Below are 18,243 nucleotides of genomic sequence, written 5' to 3'. Positions count from 1 at the left end.
GCACTCACTTTGTAGACCAGGCTGGCCTCGAACTCAGAAATCCGCCTGCCTCTGCCTCCCGAGTGCTGGGATTAAAGGCGTGCGCCACCACGCCCGGCCCCCTTCTATTTATTTTGTTTTACTTATTTGAGTGGTTATTTGACTAGGGTTTTTTTTTTTGGGGGGGGGGTTTCGAGACAGGGTTTCTCTGTATAGCTCTGGCTGTCCTGGAACTCACTTTGTAGACCAGGCTGGCCTCGAACTCAGAAATCCGCCTGTCTCTACCTCCCAAGTGCTTGGATTAAAGGCATGTGCCACCACCGCCCAGCCTGAGTTTTTAAAGAAAGGAAAAATACTGCTTTAGCTAAGTACTCCAAGTATTTTGTCAAGGACAATATTTTATGGCTTTATGCCGAGGCTGGGCCAGGCAAGCATCTATTAGTTGGATAAATACCATTAATAAGTATTTCAGCTGGCATTGTGGCAAACGCCTGTCTTGCCTGTAGTCCCTAAGGTAGAAGATTGTTCAGAAGTAAGCTTGACTCGGGAGGCAGAGGCAGGCGGATTTCTGAGTTCGAGGCCAGCCTGGTCTACAAAGTGAGCTCCAGGACAGCCAGGGCTATACAGAGAAACCCTGTCTCGAAAAACCAAAAAAAAAAAAAAAAGAAGTTTAAGCTTGGCTGCATGAAACAATGGAGTGAGAATTTGTCTCAAAAATCAAACGACAGAGACTGGAGAGATGGCTCTACAGTTAAGAACACTGGCTGGCTGGCTGGGCTGGTGAGATGGCTCAGTGGTTAAGAGCACCCGACTGCTCTTCCGAAGGTCCAGAGTTCAAATCCCAGCAACCACATGGTGGCTCACAACCATCCGCAATGAGATCTGGCGCCCTCTTCTGAAGACAGCTACAGTGTACTTACATATAATAAATAAATAAATCTTAAAAAAAAAAAAAAACACTGGCTGGCTGACTGCTCTTCTAGAAGACCCGGGTTCAATTCTCAGTGCCCACACATCTGCAATTCCAGTTCCAAGGGATCCAACGCCCTCTTCTGGTTTCCTCTGGGCACTGCAAGTGGTGCACAGAATACATGCGCGCAAAACACCCATATACAAATAAAATAAAAATCAAACGAGGCCAGAAAGATGTGGTTGGTTGCCCGTACCTTTAATTCAAGCACTCAGGAGGCAGAGGCAGACAGATCTCTGTGAGTTGCAGAACAGCCGGGGCTACAAAGAAAGACCTTGTCTTCAACAACAACAACAACTTCTCCAGTTGCTGTAGTGTAAAAATAAATAAATAAATAAATAATGATGATGATAATAGAAAGTCAATTATTGGTCAGTTGAAGGTCAGTCAGCCTTTTTTTTTTTTAATTTATTATATGTAAGTACACTGTAGTTGTCTTCAGACACTCCAGAAGAGGGCGCCAGATCTCGTTACGGATGGTTGTGAGCCACCATGTGGTTGCTGGGATTTGAACTCTGGACCTTCGGAAGAGCAGTCGGGTGCTCTTACCCACTGAGCCATCTCACCAGCCCCCAGTCAGCCTTTTAAAGCCCATCTAGGAACCTGCTCTTGGCAAAACACAGTGCCCCAGAATGAGATTGGTAGGGTAGTGTAGAGGAGTCCAGGATGAGTTGGAGAGTGGACTGAAGGTATATATAATTGAAATACATGGTGAACATCCATGAAATTCTCAAATAATAGGTTTAAAACATTTGAAACATTTCCGTTTAAAAAAAAAAAAAAAAGTATGTGTATAAGTGTTTTGCCTGGATGTGTGCTGGAGCCATGGAGGCCAGAAGAGGGCGCTGGACCCTATGGAACTGGAGACAACTGTGCTCTGCTATGTGAGTACGAGAAGATACCCCTGTTTGCCCTTTTAACGTGAGGCTTCTGTTGTTGTTTTTGTTGTTGCTGTTGTTACTATTATTATATTCATTGGTGTTTTCCATGAATGTCAGTCTGTGTGTAAGGGTGTCAGATTCCCCTGGAACTAGAATTACAGCCAGTCGTGAGCTCCCACATGGGGGTTGGGATTTGAACCTGGGTCCTTAGGAATGGCCAGTGCTCATGACTGCTGAGTCATCTTACTAGCCCCTAAAACAGGCTTCTCTATACTTGGCTGGACCGGAAGATTTTAAAAGTGAATGCCACCATGGCAGATAGCAGGAAGACAAAAAGACAAGCGTGCTTCCTCTAAGTTTTGCCGTTTTGTTTTGTTCTGTTTTTTTGGTTTTTTGTTTGTTTGTTTGTTTTGTGGTCTCTCTACACAGCCTTGGCTGTCCTGGAACTCATTATATAGACCAAGCTGGCTTGGAACTCACAGATCTCCCTCTGCCCTCTGCCCCAAGTGCTGGGATTAAAGGGGTGTGCCACTACCACCTGGCTTTCAGATTTTATCTAAATAAAAGGTAAACTGATTTCCTGAAAGCACCCGTCATCTGTTGGTTTCTTTTACTGGTGGTAATCTGTCCAGCCTCCCGAGTGCTGGTAACCCAGGCACATTTTACCTGTTAGATTCTAGTTCTAGTTCTAAAGATCGCCACTAGGGGGCAGAGGTGAGCTGATAAAGGAAAAACAAACAAAACAAAACAGACGCATCGAATCCTAGTTCCCTCTCTTCCTAGCGGTGAGAGCCTCCTGTGCTTCTTGGCCTCTCTGAACCCGTTTCCACTATAAAATGAAGCATGCGCTCACTTCCGGGCCAAGACAGACAGATTTAGCTATGCTGCCAAGGAAAATGGGAAGAGGCCTCAAGGCAGCCACTGCCTGACGGAAGGAAGCACATCTGATCCTTTACTCGGACTCAGTCACAACGGCAACCAGGTGTAGTGCATTAAATCTGTAATCCTGCTGGGCGAGGTAGTCCATGCCTTTAATCCCAGCACTGGGGAGGCAGAGGCAGGCGGATTTCTGACTTCGAGGCCAGCCTGGTCTACAGAGTGAGTTCCAGGATAACCAGGGCTACACAGAGAATCCTTGTCTTGAAAAACCAAACAAACAAACAAACAAAAAACAAAAGCAAAAACAAAAAGCCAGATTTGATTAACCCCAGCCCAATACAATGATAGAATAAGAGAGAGAGCCTGGCTCTACAGCCAAGATGGAAAGGGAACCCACGGTGAAAAACTTGCCCCCACGCTTTCAAACGAGTGTAGTATGAAGCACACACATGGTTGCACACAGAAGCAAATTATTCTCTCTATTTGATGTGCATGACTGTTTTGACTGCATGCGTGTCAGCACCATGTATGTGCCTTGTGCACAGGAGGACACCAGATCACTTCAGCCCCAATCGCTTGTTTTAAGTGAAAAATAAAACACAGCTCTTACAATGGGAGCCATCATCAGAGACAACTACAAAGAGGGTGACCAACCAGGGTTCAGGAGAAGGCCTCAGAGGGAGCCTGTGCTTAGCATGCAAGGGAAGGTCTGAACTAGGAACCCCTCCAGGAGGGAGGGAGGGAGGGAGAGGGAGAGAGAGAGAGAGAGAGAGAGTGGGAGCAGGGATTGGGGGCAGGAAAATAAGAAATTTCAGTTCAGCCAGGCGGTGGTGGCGCACGCCTTTAATCCCAGCACTTGGGAGGCAGAGGCAGGTGGATTTCTGAGTTCGAGGCCAGCCTGGTCTACAAAGTGAGTTCCAGGACAGCCAGAGCTATACAGAGAAACCCTGTCTCGAAAAAAAAAAAAAAAAAAAAAAAAGAAATTTCAGTTCATCTTCAGCAATATAAGTTCCTGGTCAGTCTGGTATGAGAAATTTCTTTTGGCTTGTTTACTTTTTAAAGATTTGTTTTTATTAGTAGTTGTTGTTTCAAGACAGGATTTCTCTCGGTGTAGCCCTGTCTGTACTGGAACTCACTCTGTAGACTCAGAGATCCTCCTGCCTCTGCCTCCCAAATGCTGGGATTAAAGGCATGTGCCACCATGGCCTGGCTGGCCTGGCTAGTGTGTGTGTGTGTGTGTGTGTGTGTGTGTGTGTGTTTTCAGATGCCTGTGGAGACCAGAGGTATTGTATTCCATATTCCACCAGAGCTAGAGTTTATGAGTTTTTTAAAAAAGGTTTATTTACTTATTTTATGTTTATGAGTGCTCTATCTGCATGTACACCTGCATGTCAGAAGAGGGCATCAGATCCCAGTGTAGATGGTTGTGAGCCACCATGAGGTTGCTGAGAGTTGAACTCAGGATTTCTGGAAGAACAGCCAGTGCTCTTAACCCTGGAGCCATCTTTCCAGCCTTCAACGAATTGTTTATGAACAGGAACAAAGGAAAGAAATGGACCTAAGGGGGTGCTGTGTAGTATACCTCAGGAAAGCCATCCTAGGACCTAGGAGTCCTAGGTCCACTGGGTCAAGGTGGCTAGATCCAGCCCCACAGCTAACACACAGTGTCCTCTCAGTCAGAGGAGGGAAGGGACTCTTCACTAAGATCCAAAGTGGGGGTGTTAAGTAGCGTACCCCGCCCGGTCCCACTCTGCTTGAACAGGAACCCTAATTAGGTGCACCCGTGAGGGTCCACCTGCCAGACCTCGAGGGCAGTCCCACTGAATTAAGATTCAATTAATCGAACTTTAAGGGCAAGAGAAAGTATTTGTAAAAAAAAAATCATTAAACAGCACATAAAAGGCTTTGAGGGACTTGCAAGGATGGGAGAACACAGCCTGGCTTTTGTTAAGGTACTTCGGGCCCAGTGAGTTAACTTTTTCCAGGAATTTTAACAAGATAGTGGTCAAAGTGAAATTTGTTCGCGTGGTTTATTTAAGGTTTTACAAGGCCCTGCAAAGAGTCGATGCCCTGAGTCTGGAAGCACAGAGCTGCTGACAGAGGTGAGATGCCGTAAGAGAGGGGAATTCTTGAACATGTGGCCCGAGACAAAGAAACCCAAATGGAGAGCTCTTGGGGTCCCGAAAGAAGGCATCCTGGGGGCTGTCTTGGATCCAGGGGACCTGACAACTCTGCACTTGTGATCTTGAGGGAAGGAAAAACAAACCCAGACAGGACATTGAGACAACCGATGAAATGTGAACGGACTGTGGATTAGATAGTAGACTTGTATCAACATGGGATTTCCTGATTTTGATAACGGCACTTTGGTTGTATAAGATAATGTTCGCCGTCTTAGGAAACGCACCCGGAAATGGTTGGGGTGAGAGGGCCACAGGCAGAAGCAGAGAGTTGATTCGTAATTGGCAGAGCCTGGGTGGCCAGGTGCCTGTGAGTTGGTAGGCATTATTATGGGTTTTGTGGCTGGGGTTTGTGTGGGTGAAATAGAGTCTTTCTGTGTAATTCAACACAGCCAGGAACTGATGGTTCTCCAGGATTCCCAAGGGCTGGGATTGCAGGCTTGTGGAGTTTTCTTTTCTTTGCGGGGTACAAGACATCTGGAAGGGCGTTGAAGCTAGAACCACACACAAGCTAAGTATTGAGCTGTATCTTCAGCTTGCCTTTTTTGTTTTTTTTTTAAGATTTATTTATTATTATACATAAGTACACTATAGCTGTCTTCAAACACACCAGAAGAGGGCATCAGATCTCATTATGGGTGGTTGTGAGCCACCATGTGGTTGCTGGGATTTGAACTCATGCAGTCAGTGCTCTTACCAAGTGCTCTTACCCGCTGAGCCATCTCACCAGTCCAGCCTTTTGTTTATTATATGTGTTTGTATGTGTATTTGTGTGTGAATGTGTGCGGGTACACTTGTGTGTGTATGTGTGTGTGTGTGTGTAAGGCATCAGGTTGATACCACCACCACCACCATCATCATCACCACCATCAATTAAGTAATTTTGGCAGCGCTGGGGAATTAAATACAGCACCTCCCACTGTAAACTTCTTTTTTTGTTTTTGTTTTTGTTTTTCGAGACAGGGTTTCTCTGTGTAGCCCTGGCTGTCCTGGAACTCACTTTGTAGACCAGGCTGGCCTCGAACTCAGAAATCCGCCTGTCTCTGCCTCCTGAGTGCTGGGATTAAAGGCGTGGGCCACCACGCCCAGTGATTTTATTTTATTTATTTATTTAGACACAGGGTCTCACTGTGTAGACAGCCCTAATTGGCTCACTCTGTAGACCAGGCTAATCTTTTTTTTTGTTTGTTTTGTTTTTTTTGTTTTTTTTTTTTTGGTTTTTTCAAGACAGGGTTTCTCTGTGTAGCCCTGGCTGTCCTGGCACTCACTCTGTAGACCAGGCTGGCCTCGAACTCAGAAATCCGCCTGCCTCTGCCTCCCGAGTGCTAGGATTAAAGGCGTGCGCCACCACGCCTGGCCAGGCTAATCTTAAATTCCTTTAAAGTCCACCTGCATCTGGTTCCCCAAGTGCTGGGATTAAAGGTCAACCAGGAGAGCCAATCTGCCCACATTTTAAAAGGATGGCTGGGGTCTGGTGGTGTTAGCACATGCTTTTAATCCCAGCAGCACTCAGGAGGCAGATAGGGGTAGAATTTATATGAGTTCTAGGCCAGCCTGGTCTACAGAGTGAGTTCTAGGATAGTCAAGGCTACTCAGAGAAACACTAGCTTACAAAACAAACCAAAACAAAACAAAAAGACAAAAAAGAAAAAAAAATAATAAAAAATTTTGAGGGTGTGAAGAGATGGCCCAGCAGTTAAGAGCTCTGACTGCACTTCCAGAGGTCCTAAATTCAATTCCCAGCAATCACATGATGGCTCACAATGGCTCAGAACCATCTGTAATGAGATCCGATGCCCTCTTCTGATGTGTCTGAAGACAGCTACAGTGTACTCATATACATAAAATAAATAAATCTTTAAAAAATTAAAACTAAGTTTTTTTTTTAAGATTTATTTTATTTATTATATGTAAGTACACTGTAGCTGTCTTCAGACACCAGAAGAGGGAATCAGGTCTTATTATAGATGGTTGTGAGCCACCATGTGGTTGCTGGGATTTGAACTCAAGACCTCCAGAAGAGCAGTGAGTGCTCTTAACTGCTGAGCCATCTCTCCTGCCCCAATTTAGTTTTTTTATAAAGATTAAAAAAAAAAAAAAAAAAAAGATTTATTGGGCCGGGCATAGTGGTGCATGCTTTTAATCCCAGTACTGGGGAGGCAGAAGCAGGCAGATTTCTGAGTTTGAGGCCAGCCTGGTCTACAAAGTGAGTTCCAGGATAGCCAGGGCTATACAGAAAAACCCTGTCTCAAAAAACACCAAAAAAAAAAAGAAAGAAAGAAAGAGATTTATTTATTTAATGTACACGAGTACACTGTAGCTGTCTTCAGACACACCAGAAGAGGACATAGGATCTCATTACAGATGGTTGTGAGCCACCATGTGGTTGCTGGGAATTGAACTCAGGACCTCTGGAAGAGCAGTAGGTGTTCTTAATCCCTGAGCCATCTCTCCAGCCCTCCAAGTTTATTTTTAATGTATTACTTTATTTTTTTCATGTGTTTGAGTGTGTTGCATGCATGCTTGCATTTATATATGTGTACCGTGTGCATGCTGGGTGCCTTCAGAGGCCAGAGGAGAGCATTGAATCAGTGGAGTTACAGACAGTGTGAGCCTCCATATGGGTGCTAGGAACTGAGCCTGTGTTCTCTTGGAAGAGCAGCCAGCCAGTGCTCTTTCCTTCTGGGCCTTCTCTCTGGTCCCTACTTGTTTGTTTATCTATTAATGTTAAGGATGCTGGGCATAGTGGGGTCCTTTAATCCCAGCACTCTAGAGGCGGGTGGATCTCTGTGAGTTTGAGACCAGCCTGGTTTACATAGTGAGTTCCAGGACAAACAGAGATGCCAAAATAAATAAATAAATAAATAAATCCTTTAAGGTAAGTTCTCATGCTGGCTTTGAATGAACAGAAATCTGTCTGCTCCTGCTTCCAAGGAATGCCGGGGTTAAAGGAGTGGGCTCCCTCCCCAGCTTGTTTTCTCTTTTTAAAATTATTTTCACTTTGTTCATTTTTTTTTTTTTTGGTTTTTTTTTTGTTTTTCGAGACAGGGTTTCTCTGTATAGCCCTGGCTGTCCTGGAACTCACTTTGTAGACCAGGCTGGCCTCGAACTCAGAAATCCGCCTGCCTCTGCCTCCCGAGTGCTGGGATTAAAGGCGTGCGCCACCACGCCCGGCTTGTTCATTTTTTTAGTGTGAATGGGTGTGTGTATCTGAATTGTGGTCTACCTATGAATGTGTGGGGACAACTTGCAGGAAGACGTGGGTCTCTCCTTCATCCATGTAGTTCTCAGCATCAAATGAAGGCTTGAGACAGTCTCACTGCTAGCCCTGGCTGAGGTGCACTCTGTAGCCCAGGCTGGCCAGGCTCCCATTGAATTCACAGCAATTAGCTTCCTGCTAAGTGACTGCAGAGGCTCCAGGTGTGTGCCGCCAGGCCTAGCCTCAGTGACTCAGTGACCAGAGATCTGAGGGAAGATAGGCCACAGGATTGGGAAACTACAGACAGGGACAGGTCCCAAACACCGCCAGGCCTGACCTGTGTAGACAATACTTGGAGCCTCCAAGTCTGGCCCAGGTATGGTTGCGCAAGGGGCTCATTACCTGAAGGCTGCAGGCCCAGTCCCAGGTCCCCCAGAACCGTCTGGAAAGGAATGTTAGAGAAAATGTACCTGGTATAGCCACTGAGGCACTACTGTAAAGTTTCCCAGTAAGGGCAGTACCTGACAACAACCTTGCCCTACTTCCAAGGCTGTACCCAGAGAAGCCGAATTTAGCATACCGGAGCAATTTCTTGAAGATTTGTTACTTTTTGGTTTTATTTTTGTTTTTTGTTTTCCAGACAGGGCTTCTCTGTATAGCCCTGGCTGTCTTGGAACTCACTCTGTAGACCAGGCTGGCCTCGAACTCAGAAATCCACCTGCCTCTGCCTCCCGAGTGCTGGGATTAAAGGCGTGCCCACCACGCCCGGCAGGATTTATTACTTTTATGAGTATGAGCATTTTACCTGCATGTGTGTATGCATGTGCACCACCTGTGTGCCTGGCACCCTAGGAGGTCAGAAGTCAGCCTCAGATGATCCCCTGGGACTGAAGTTACATAAGGTTGTGAGCCACCATGTAAGTGCTGGGATTTGAACCCAGGTCCTCTGGAAGAGCCACCAGTGCTCTTAACCACTGAGCCATCTCTCCAACCCTATTAATCTTATTTTTAATTGTATGTGTCCATGTGTGGATGTGAACACATAGGAGCCGTACCCTCAAATGCTAGATCCCTAGAGCTGGAGTTCCAGTTTCCTTTTTTTTTTTTTTTTTTTTGAGACAGGATTTCTTTGTGTAGCCCTGGCTGTCCTGGAACTCACTCTGTAGACCAGGCTGGCCTTGAACTCTGAGATCTGCCTGCCTCTGCCTCCTGCATGCTGGAATCAACTATGTTCAGCTCAGCGCTCTACTTCTTAACCTCTAAGTCACCTTTCCAGGCCTTACTTGGTCTTCAAAAAGGAAGGAAAGCGGCTAGTTTTGACAATATGGAAAAGCCTGGACGACACCAGGCTCAGTGAAGGAAGCTGAGCCCAGAAAGATGAGCAATACATGATCTCAGGTGTAGAATTCAAAGGCCGTACATTGGCATGCATCTCTCTGCCGTTCCACTTACTCAAGAGGCTGAGGCAGGAGAATCGGGAATTTGATGTCAGCTTGGGCAATAGAGGCAACATAATGAAAATCTGTTCATAAAAGAAAATTGTGGGGGCTGGAGAGATGGCTCAGCGGTTAAGAGCACTGACTGTTCTTCCAAAGGTACTGAGTTCAAATCCCAGCACCACATGGTCGTTCACAACCATCTGTAATGGGATCCAATGCCCTCTTCTGGTGTCTGAAGACAGCTACAGTGGAAATAAATAAATCTTTAAAAAAGAAAAAAAAAAGAGGGGGTGCTTAGCAGTTAAGAGCACTGACTGCTTTTCCAAAGGTCCTGAGTTCAAATCCCAGCAACTACGTGGTGGCTCACAGCCATCTGTAATGAGATCTGACACCCTCTTCTGGTGTGTCTGAAGACAGCTACAGTGTACTTACATATAATAAATAAATCTTAAAAAACAAAAAAAAAAAGAAAAAGAAAATTGTGGGCTGAAGAGATGGCTCAGTCGTTAACAGCACCAGCTGCTCTTCTACAGGACCCAGGTTTGATTTCCAGTGTCACGTGGCTGCTCACAACTCTTTCTAACTCTAGTCCCAGGGAACCAACTACAGGCAGATCACTGTGAGATTGAGGGCATTCTGGGCTATCTAGTGAGTTCCAGAACTACATCCACATTGAGATCTTTTGTTGTTTTTATTTGTTGTTTTTTGTTTTTGTTTTGTTTTCGAGACAGGGCTTCTCTGTGTAGCCTTGGCTGTCCTGGAACTCACTCTGTAGACCAGGCTGGCCTCGAACTCAGAGAAATCCACCTGCCTCTGCCTCCCGAGTGCTGGGATCAAAGGTGTGTGCCACCACGCGGGGCCCACATTGAGATCTCGCCAAAAACAAAAAAAGGAAAGAAGAAAGAAAGTGGGAGTGGTCACACGGCTTTAATGTCATCACTTGGGAGACAGAGGCATGTGGATCTCTGAGTCCAAGGCCAGCCTGGTCTAAAGGAAGGGAGAGGAAGGGAGGAAGTTGTATAGTTAGTTGAGTCTGGTAGTGGTAAAGTGTTTGCCTATACTTTGCATACAGGAAGTCCTGAGTTTGATCTCCAGCACTGCATAAACTAGACCCTAGTGGTTCAAGCATTTGGAAAACTGAGGCTGGAGGATCAGAAGTTCTAAGTCATCCTCAGCTGCACACTTAGTTTAGAGACACTGTCTCCAAAACAAGCAAATAGCCCTCCTCCCTCAAACAACAACAAAACTAGCAAACTAACAAAACCTGCCAAACAAAACGTTAGCACAGCATAAATCAACTCAAAGAAATTATTAGTGTGTCAAGGTCAGGGGCTGGGGATATCTCCTGGGCAGAGGACTTTGACCAGTGCAGGGGAGACAGGGTTCATCCCTCTAGGGAGGGAGGGGACCTTAGGTGCTTGGATCAGGTGCTTAGATGTAAGGAAGTCTGGAGGTGGGGGGCTCTGTTGTTTCAAAGATTGATTTCTACACAGCAAAGGACTTTAAAATTTAGTAACAGAACTATCATGAAGCTGAGTGTGGTGGTCCAGACCTGTGGTCCTGACCTTGCTCTGGAGAGGCACAGCCAGGGGGATTGCCACAGACTTCAGGTCAGCAGGGACTAAATAGTGAGATCCTGCCAAACAAAGAGGGCTGGCAAGATGGCTCAGTGTGTCAGGAGGCTTGCCGCGGAGCCTGAAGGTCTACATTCACTCCCCAGGATCTGCATGTGAAATGGAGAGAGCCAACGCTCACTGACTGTCCCCTGTGCTCTTACATGTGTGCACACATGCACATACACATATGCATGTACCCATACATGCAAACTAAGTAAAAAATGTAATAAATTTAGGGCTGCAGAGGCAGCTCAGTGGTTAAGAGCACTCTCGCAAAGGACACAAATTCAATTCCCGGGACCCAGTTGACTTCCCAATCATTTGTAACTTCAGTTCCAGGAGATGTAACGTTGTCCTCTGGTCATGGGCATCAGGCAGACTTATGTAGGCCAAATATTGGTCCATCATTTTAAAATTCCATCTGTCTGTCTACCTACCTGTCTGTCTATGTATCTATCTATGTATCTATCCATCTATCTATCTATTGATCTATCATCTACTTATTATGTGTGAACATATGGGTGCATGTATGCCACAGTGTTTGTGGCAATCAGATAACAACTTCTAAGAATCAGTTCTTGGGCTGGAGAGGTGGCTCAGTGGTTAAGAGCACCGGCTGCTTGCTCTTCCAGAGGTCCTGAGTTCAATTCCCAGCAACCACATGGTGGCTCACAACCATCTGTAATGGGATCCAGTGCCCTCTTCTGGTGTCTGAAGACAGCTACAGTGTACTCATATAAATGAAATAAATAAATCTTTTAAAAAGAAAAAAAAAGGGGGGGTGCTTAGCAGTTAAGAGCACTGACTGCTTTTCCAAAGATCCTGAGTTCAAATCCCAGCAACTACGCGGTAGCTCACAGCCATCTGTAATGAGATCTGATGCCCTCTTCTGGATTGTCTGAAGACAGCTACAGTGTACTTAGATATAATAATAAATAAATCTTTGGGCTGGAGCAAGCAGGGACCCAAGCAAGCGGGGTATTCCAGAGCGAACAGAGGTCCTAAAATCAATTCCCAGCAACCACACGAAGGCTCACAACCATCTTTACAGCTATAGTATACTCATATACATAAAATAAATACGTAAGTAAAATAAAAAATCATTTCTTTCTCATGCTGTCAGGTTTAGTTGCAAGTCTCTCTACCCACTGAGCTATCTAGGTGGCTCTCCCACCATTTCTTTCTTTTTAAAAATATTTATGTATTTTATGTATATGAGTACACTGCTGCTGTCTTCAGACACTCCAGAAGAGAGCATCAGATCTCATTACAGATGGTTGTGAGCCACCATGTGGTTGCTGGGATTTGAACTCAGGACCTCTGGAAGAGTAGTCAGTGCTCTTAACCCCTGAGCCACCTCTCCAGCCTGGCACTCTGTCATTTCATTACAGCTCACAGTTTTGTGAACGAGGAATTCAGACTGCCTAGACTGGGCTATTACTAGCTTGGAGAGGTTTCTTTCCAGATGGCTTCACTCGTAGTATACCTGTCTGGACAGCCAGGAAGCTGAGTACCAGTGGCCCCTCTGTGTTCCATGGAACCTCTGAGGCTCTTCTGGAAGGGAAGTCAGTCTTCGTGGTGGCTTGTCTCCAGGGTTAGACTGGGAAGACCTTGCTTCGCATCTTCTTTCGGAGCCTTGCCAGTAGGATTCTAGCGGAGGGGCTTAGGGACCAGACTAGAGACAAACTGGAGGGAGAGGACTGGGTAGGGACAGTCAGGCCAAGCATCTTGGTGTCCATTTTCTACTTAAAGGGGATCCCTGAGAGGAGGGACCAGGGGAAAGACTGAAGGATGATATTAAACAGAAACTGGGAGAAATGCACACAGCTTTCCCACCATCCATTCAGATAGCATTTAGCATTGTTTTTGATAGCGTTTGTTTTGTGTGTGATGGGGGTGTGTGGAAATGGCATGCACGGGGGTGGGGTGGGGGGGAGATTCTATCCTTCTGTATGAGTCCTGGGGTTCAAATCCAGGTTGTCAGACTTGGTAGCAAGCTGAGCCATCTAGCTGGGTGTCCCCTAATGATTATTTTAAAAAGTCTACTTATTGTGTGGTGGTGGTGGTGATGGTGGTGGGGCGCTTGACTTTAATCCCAGCACTCTGGAGACAGAGGCAGGTGGATCCCCGAGTTTGAGCCCAGCCTGGTCTACAGAGTGAGTTCCTGGACAGTCCGGGCTACACAGAGAACCGTGTCTCGAGTAAACAAAAAATAAACAATAAAGTCTATTTGTTGAGGGATGGAGAGATGACTCAGTCGTTATGAGCACTGTTCTTCTAGGGGACCCAGGTTCAGTTTTCAGCATTCTCAGAGTTGCTCACAAACGTTTGTAACAGTTGTCCCGGAGGCTCCAATGCCGCCTTCTGCCCTGCGCAGACCCGGCACACACGTGGTTCGCGGACATACATACAGCGGAACGCCCATACATATACAAAGACTTGGGAAGCATCTGTTTACTGAGCTTGTATGAGCTGGGTACTATGGGAAGCTCTGTGCATTTAGAAGCTTATTCAATTCTGATTGGCTTTTTGTATTATTCCACTTCTGTCGACAGAAAACTGGAGGGACGCAGAGTAATGGAACCAAAAGGAGTTCTAAACACTTTGTTTCTGAGACCAAGTCTCAGGTAGCTCAGGCTGGTCTTGCCCTCGCTGTGTAGCCAAGGATGACCCTGAATTTCTGACTGTTCTGCCTCCTCCTCCGGACAGCTGGGACTAGAGTCCCACAGTCAGCCTTTCCCTCCTCCTCTTTCTGGTTATTCTGAGCAGTTGTGCTTAGGAAACTCTTTTAGCTGCTGCATGCAGTCTGGAGTCACTTCTACTCAAGTCACCTGAAGGGCTGTCAGCATTGTTCACCATTGTGCTATTTTTCTTCTCTCTCTTATTTTTTTAAATATTTATTTATTTATTTATCTATTATATATAAGTACACTGTAGCTGTCTTTAGACACTCCAGAAAAGTGCATCAGATTTCATTACGGATGGTTGTGAACCACCATGTGATTGCTGGGATTTGAACTCAGGACCTTTGGAAGAGCAGTTGGCACTCTTAACCGCTGAGTCATCTTACCAGCCTCTCTCTTTCTCTCTCTCTCTCTTCTAAAGATGTATTTATTTTTATTTTATGTGCACTAGTGTTTTGCCTGCACGCATGTCTGCATGAGGGTGTAAGATGTCCTAGAACTGGATGGCAGACAGTTACGGGCCGCCATGTGGCTGCTGAGAAATGAACCAGGATTCCGTGGAAGCGCAGTCAGCGGTCTTAACCAAGCCACCTCTCCAGCTCCCCTAGCTTTCTTTTCTCTTCCTCTATCCTTCCTTCCTTTCTTTGACGGTGGTAGGTGGGCCTCTGGAGCCATCATCTTTCTGGCACTACCTTCCTCCCCCTTTCTAGCACCTCCCCGGGGCATCTGTCCTCCCTTCCCCCATCTGTCCTCCCCTCCCCCATCTGTCCTCCCCTCTCCATCTTTCCTCCCTTCCCCATCTGTCCTCCCCTCCCCCATCTGTCCTCCCTCCCCCACCTGTCCTCCCTCTCCATCTGTCCTTCCCTCCCCCATCTGTCCTCCCCTCTCCATCTGTCCTCCCTCCCCCACCTGTCCTCCCTCTCCATCTGTCCTCCCCTCCCCCATCTGCTTTGCTCATTTCCTTTGTTTTAGACTTTAGATTTTTAGAGACAGGTTTTCTCTGTGTTACCCTGGCTGTCCTGGAACTCACTCTGTAGACCAGGCTGGCCTCAAATTCAAAGATCTGCCTGCCTCTGCTTCCTGAGTTCTGGGATTAAAGGTGTGTGCTGCTCTTTTTTTAAAGTAACAAATCAGAAGTCCAGGAATTAGACCAGCCACTGGACTGATTGCATTGAAGGCAGGGAAGCTTTGACTCTTACTTAGCACATAATAAAGCTAGCTAAATCTGGCTTGGTGGTGGAGGAACCGGAATGGCACTTGCTTGCCTCCCTCCCTCCCTCCCTCCCTCCCTCCCTCCCTCCCTTCTTTCTTTCTTTTTTTTTTTTTTTTTTTTTTTTGAGACAGGGTTTCTCTGTATAGCTCTGGCTGTCCTGGAACTCACTCTGTAGACCAGGCTGGCCTCGAACTCAGAAATCCGCCTGCCTCTGCTTCCCGAGTGTTCGCCACGCCACCACAGCCCAGCTCCTCCCTCCCTTCCTTCCTTTTTTCCTTTCTTCCTTTCTTCTTTTTGTGACAGGGTAGCCCAGGTTCTCCTGGAGCCTGTTCTGTAGACCAGGACGACTTCAGGCTCCCAGATCTGTTTACCTCTGCCAGGCAACTTTATTTTTTCTTTTTCAGAAAACAAGTAACAAATCCTGCAAACAACAATAACAAAACTGAAGTCAGTCACACAAAGGAAAAGAAACAAACTGAAAAGTTCGTCAACTATGTTTACAGGCAGGTCTGCATGGTGGAAAAGCACTGGGGCACACAGACTCATCACTACCTTAGGTTTTTTTTTGTTTTTGTTTTTGTTTTTTGTTTTTTGATACAGGGTTTTTCTGTATAGCCCTGGCTGTCCTGAGCTCACAGGAACTCACTTTGTAGACCAGACTGGCCTCAAACTCAGAAATCTGCCTGCCTTTGCCTCCCAAGTGCTGGGATTAAAGGCGTACGCCACCATCGCCTGGCCACACTACCTTTGTTTTAATAATTTATTTTTTTATTTTAGTACACTGGTGTTCTGGCTGCATGTATGTCTGTGAGGGTGTCAGATACCCTAGAACTGGAACTACAGACAGTTGAGAACTACCACATGGGTGCTGGGAATTGCACCCAGGTCCTCTGGAAGGACAGCCAGTGCTCTTAGCTGCTGAGCCATCTCTCCAGCCCTACTACTTTCTGATTTTTTTTTTTTCGAGACAAGTTCTCACTAGGTAGCCATGATTGTTTTGGAATTAGGCAGGTAGACCAAGCTGGCTCTGAAGTCACACAATTCTGCCTGTCTCTACCTTCTGAGTGCTTGACTAAGGTGTGTGAAATTGTTCCTAGACACAATTTTTTTTTTTTTCAGGATTGATCTATGTATCAGAGGGTCTTGTCTGCATGTGTGTATGTGGATTGTGTGTGCCTGGTGCCAAGGCAGGGAGTGGGATCCCCTGGAACTGGAGATAGAGGGTCGCGAGCAGCCCCAATGGTGCTGGGAGCTGAGCGTGGGTCCTCTCCAGCTCCTAGCTAGCCCTTGAGATCATAACAGAAGAATCATGCATTGGTAACAGGCAGCACTAGCCAAGCATGTGACCACTGCCTCAGACACTTGGGAGGCTGAGGCAGGGTGATTATTGAGGTCAATATGAAGAGAAAGTAAAAGATACCACAAGAATGTCCTTTCAAAGATCCCAGATCAGATGTATACCTCCCCCCCCCTTCCCCCCCTAAATACAAACACACAGAATTTTCTTTTCCGAGACATGGCTTTCTGTAACTCCTTCTGTAGACCAAGCTGGCATTGAACTCAGAGATCCATCTTTTTCCAAGAGTTGGGATTTAATGGATGTGCCACCACTGCCTGGCCACCCTGCAGTTTATTTATTTATTTACTTACTTATTTTTGAGAGAGGGTACCACTATGCAGCCCAGGCTGGCCTAAGCACTTCAGTTTTGCTAACCCGGCCTCCCACATGCTGGCATTTCAGGCTGTGCCACCATACCAAGCTTCAGCCCCTAATTTTATTGCTTTGTCTTTTGAGACAGAGGCTGGCCAGGAACTGACTGCAATGTTCCTGCCTTAACCTCTGTGTGCTGAGATTGCAGATACTGAGACACCATGTCCAGCTTCTGCCCCTATTTTTTTTTTTTTTTTTTATTTGGTTTTTCGAGACAGGGTTTCTCTGTGTAGCCCTGGCTGTCCTGGCACTCACTTTGTAGACCAGGCTGGCCTCGAACTCAGAAATCCGCCTGCCTCTGCCTCCCGAGTGCTGGGATTAAAGGCGTGCGCCACCACGCCCGGCCCCTATTTTTTTTTTTTTAATCAATACAACGTTTAGGTGCTGTAGAGATGGTTGAACATTTAAGAGAGCTTATTGCTTGTCTTACTTAGGGTTTTACTGCTGTGAACAGATACCATGACCAAGGCAACTCTAATAAGGACAACATTTAATTGGGCTGGCTTACAGGTTCAGAGGTTCAGTCCATTATCTTCAAGGCAGGAACATGGCAGCATCCAGGCAGGCATGGTGCAGGAGGAGCTGAGAGTTCTCCATCTTCATCTGAAGGCTGCTAGTGGAAGATTGAACCCAGGCAGCTAGGACTAGGGTGACACACCCACCCCCAAAGGCGACACCTCCTAATAGTGCCACTCCCTGGCCCAAGCATATATATATAAGCCATCCCACTGTTCCACCGGAAGGACTGGAATTCAGTGTCCAGCACCCATATCAGCAGCTTGAGAAATTCCTGTAACTCCAATCTCAAGGAATCTTAACACCCCCTTCTGGTTTCAGTGGAGACCTGTGCACACACCTATACGACACAATACATCTTTAGATAAACTTGTGTTACACTTTACACTTAATTTGTGTGTATGCGTGATGTATTCTTGCTGCCACAGAAGATAATCTGCTTCTCTTCTTCCACCCTGTGGTCCCGGGAACTGAACTAAAAATTCAGATTTATTAGCCAGTGCCTTTACCTTGCAGAGAGATCTGTGCCCAAATGGTCATTAAAAATTTTTTTTTGAAGCCTCCCTAACAATTTTATTATAAACAGAAAGGAGAGTTCCTTTTGGTCCTCATTTTTACATTATAAAGTCTCCCATCTTTGTTTAGGGGAGCTCTGTTCAGTTTTGGGGGGCCCATAGTTAATCTTCACTTCCACATCCCAGGAGTAGAAGGTCACAAAGGGATCTTCGATGTTGTTTGGACAGTGGAGCTCTGGAAAGCAGAGGGGTCTCTGGTCTTCCCATGATGCTGTAGGTCACTTGTGGGGGGAAGAGGCGCTCGTGCGTGCGTGTGTGTGTGTGTGTGTGTGTGTGTGTGTGTGTCTCCTCCCTGAAGTATCTGAGCCCCAAGGGATCTGCCTCTTCAGCAGCCTGCCCAGAATGGATTCATGTTTCTAGAATGATCTTTTCTGTTGTTGTTGTTGTTTTTCCCCATGAAT

This window comes from Mus caroli, unplaced genomic scaffold (genome assembly GCF_978045245.1).
Source record: "Mus caroli unplaced genomic scaffold, Mus_caroli_1 scaffold_11, whole genome shotgun sequence".
NCBI classification, from domain to species: Eukaryota; Metazoa; Chordata; class Mammalia; order Rodentia; family Muridae; genus Mus; species Mus caroli.
The sequence above is the reverse complement of the archived record's forward strand: the minus strand, read 5'-3'. Positions refer to the sequence as shown.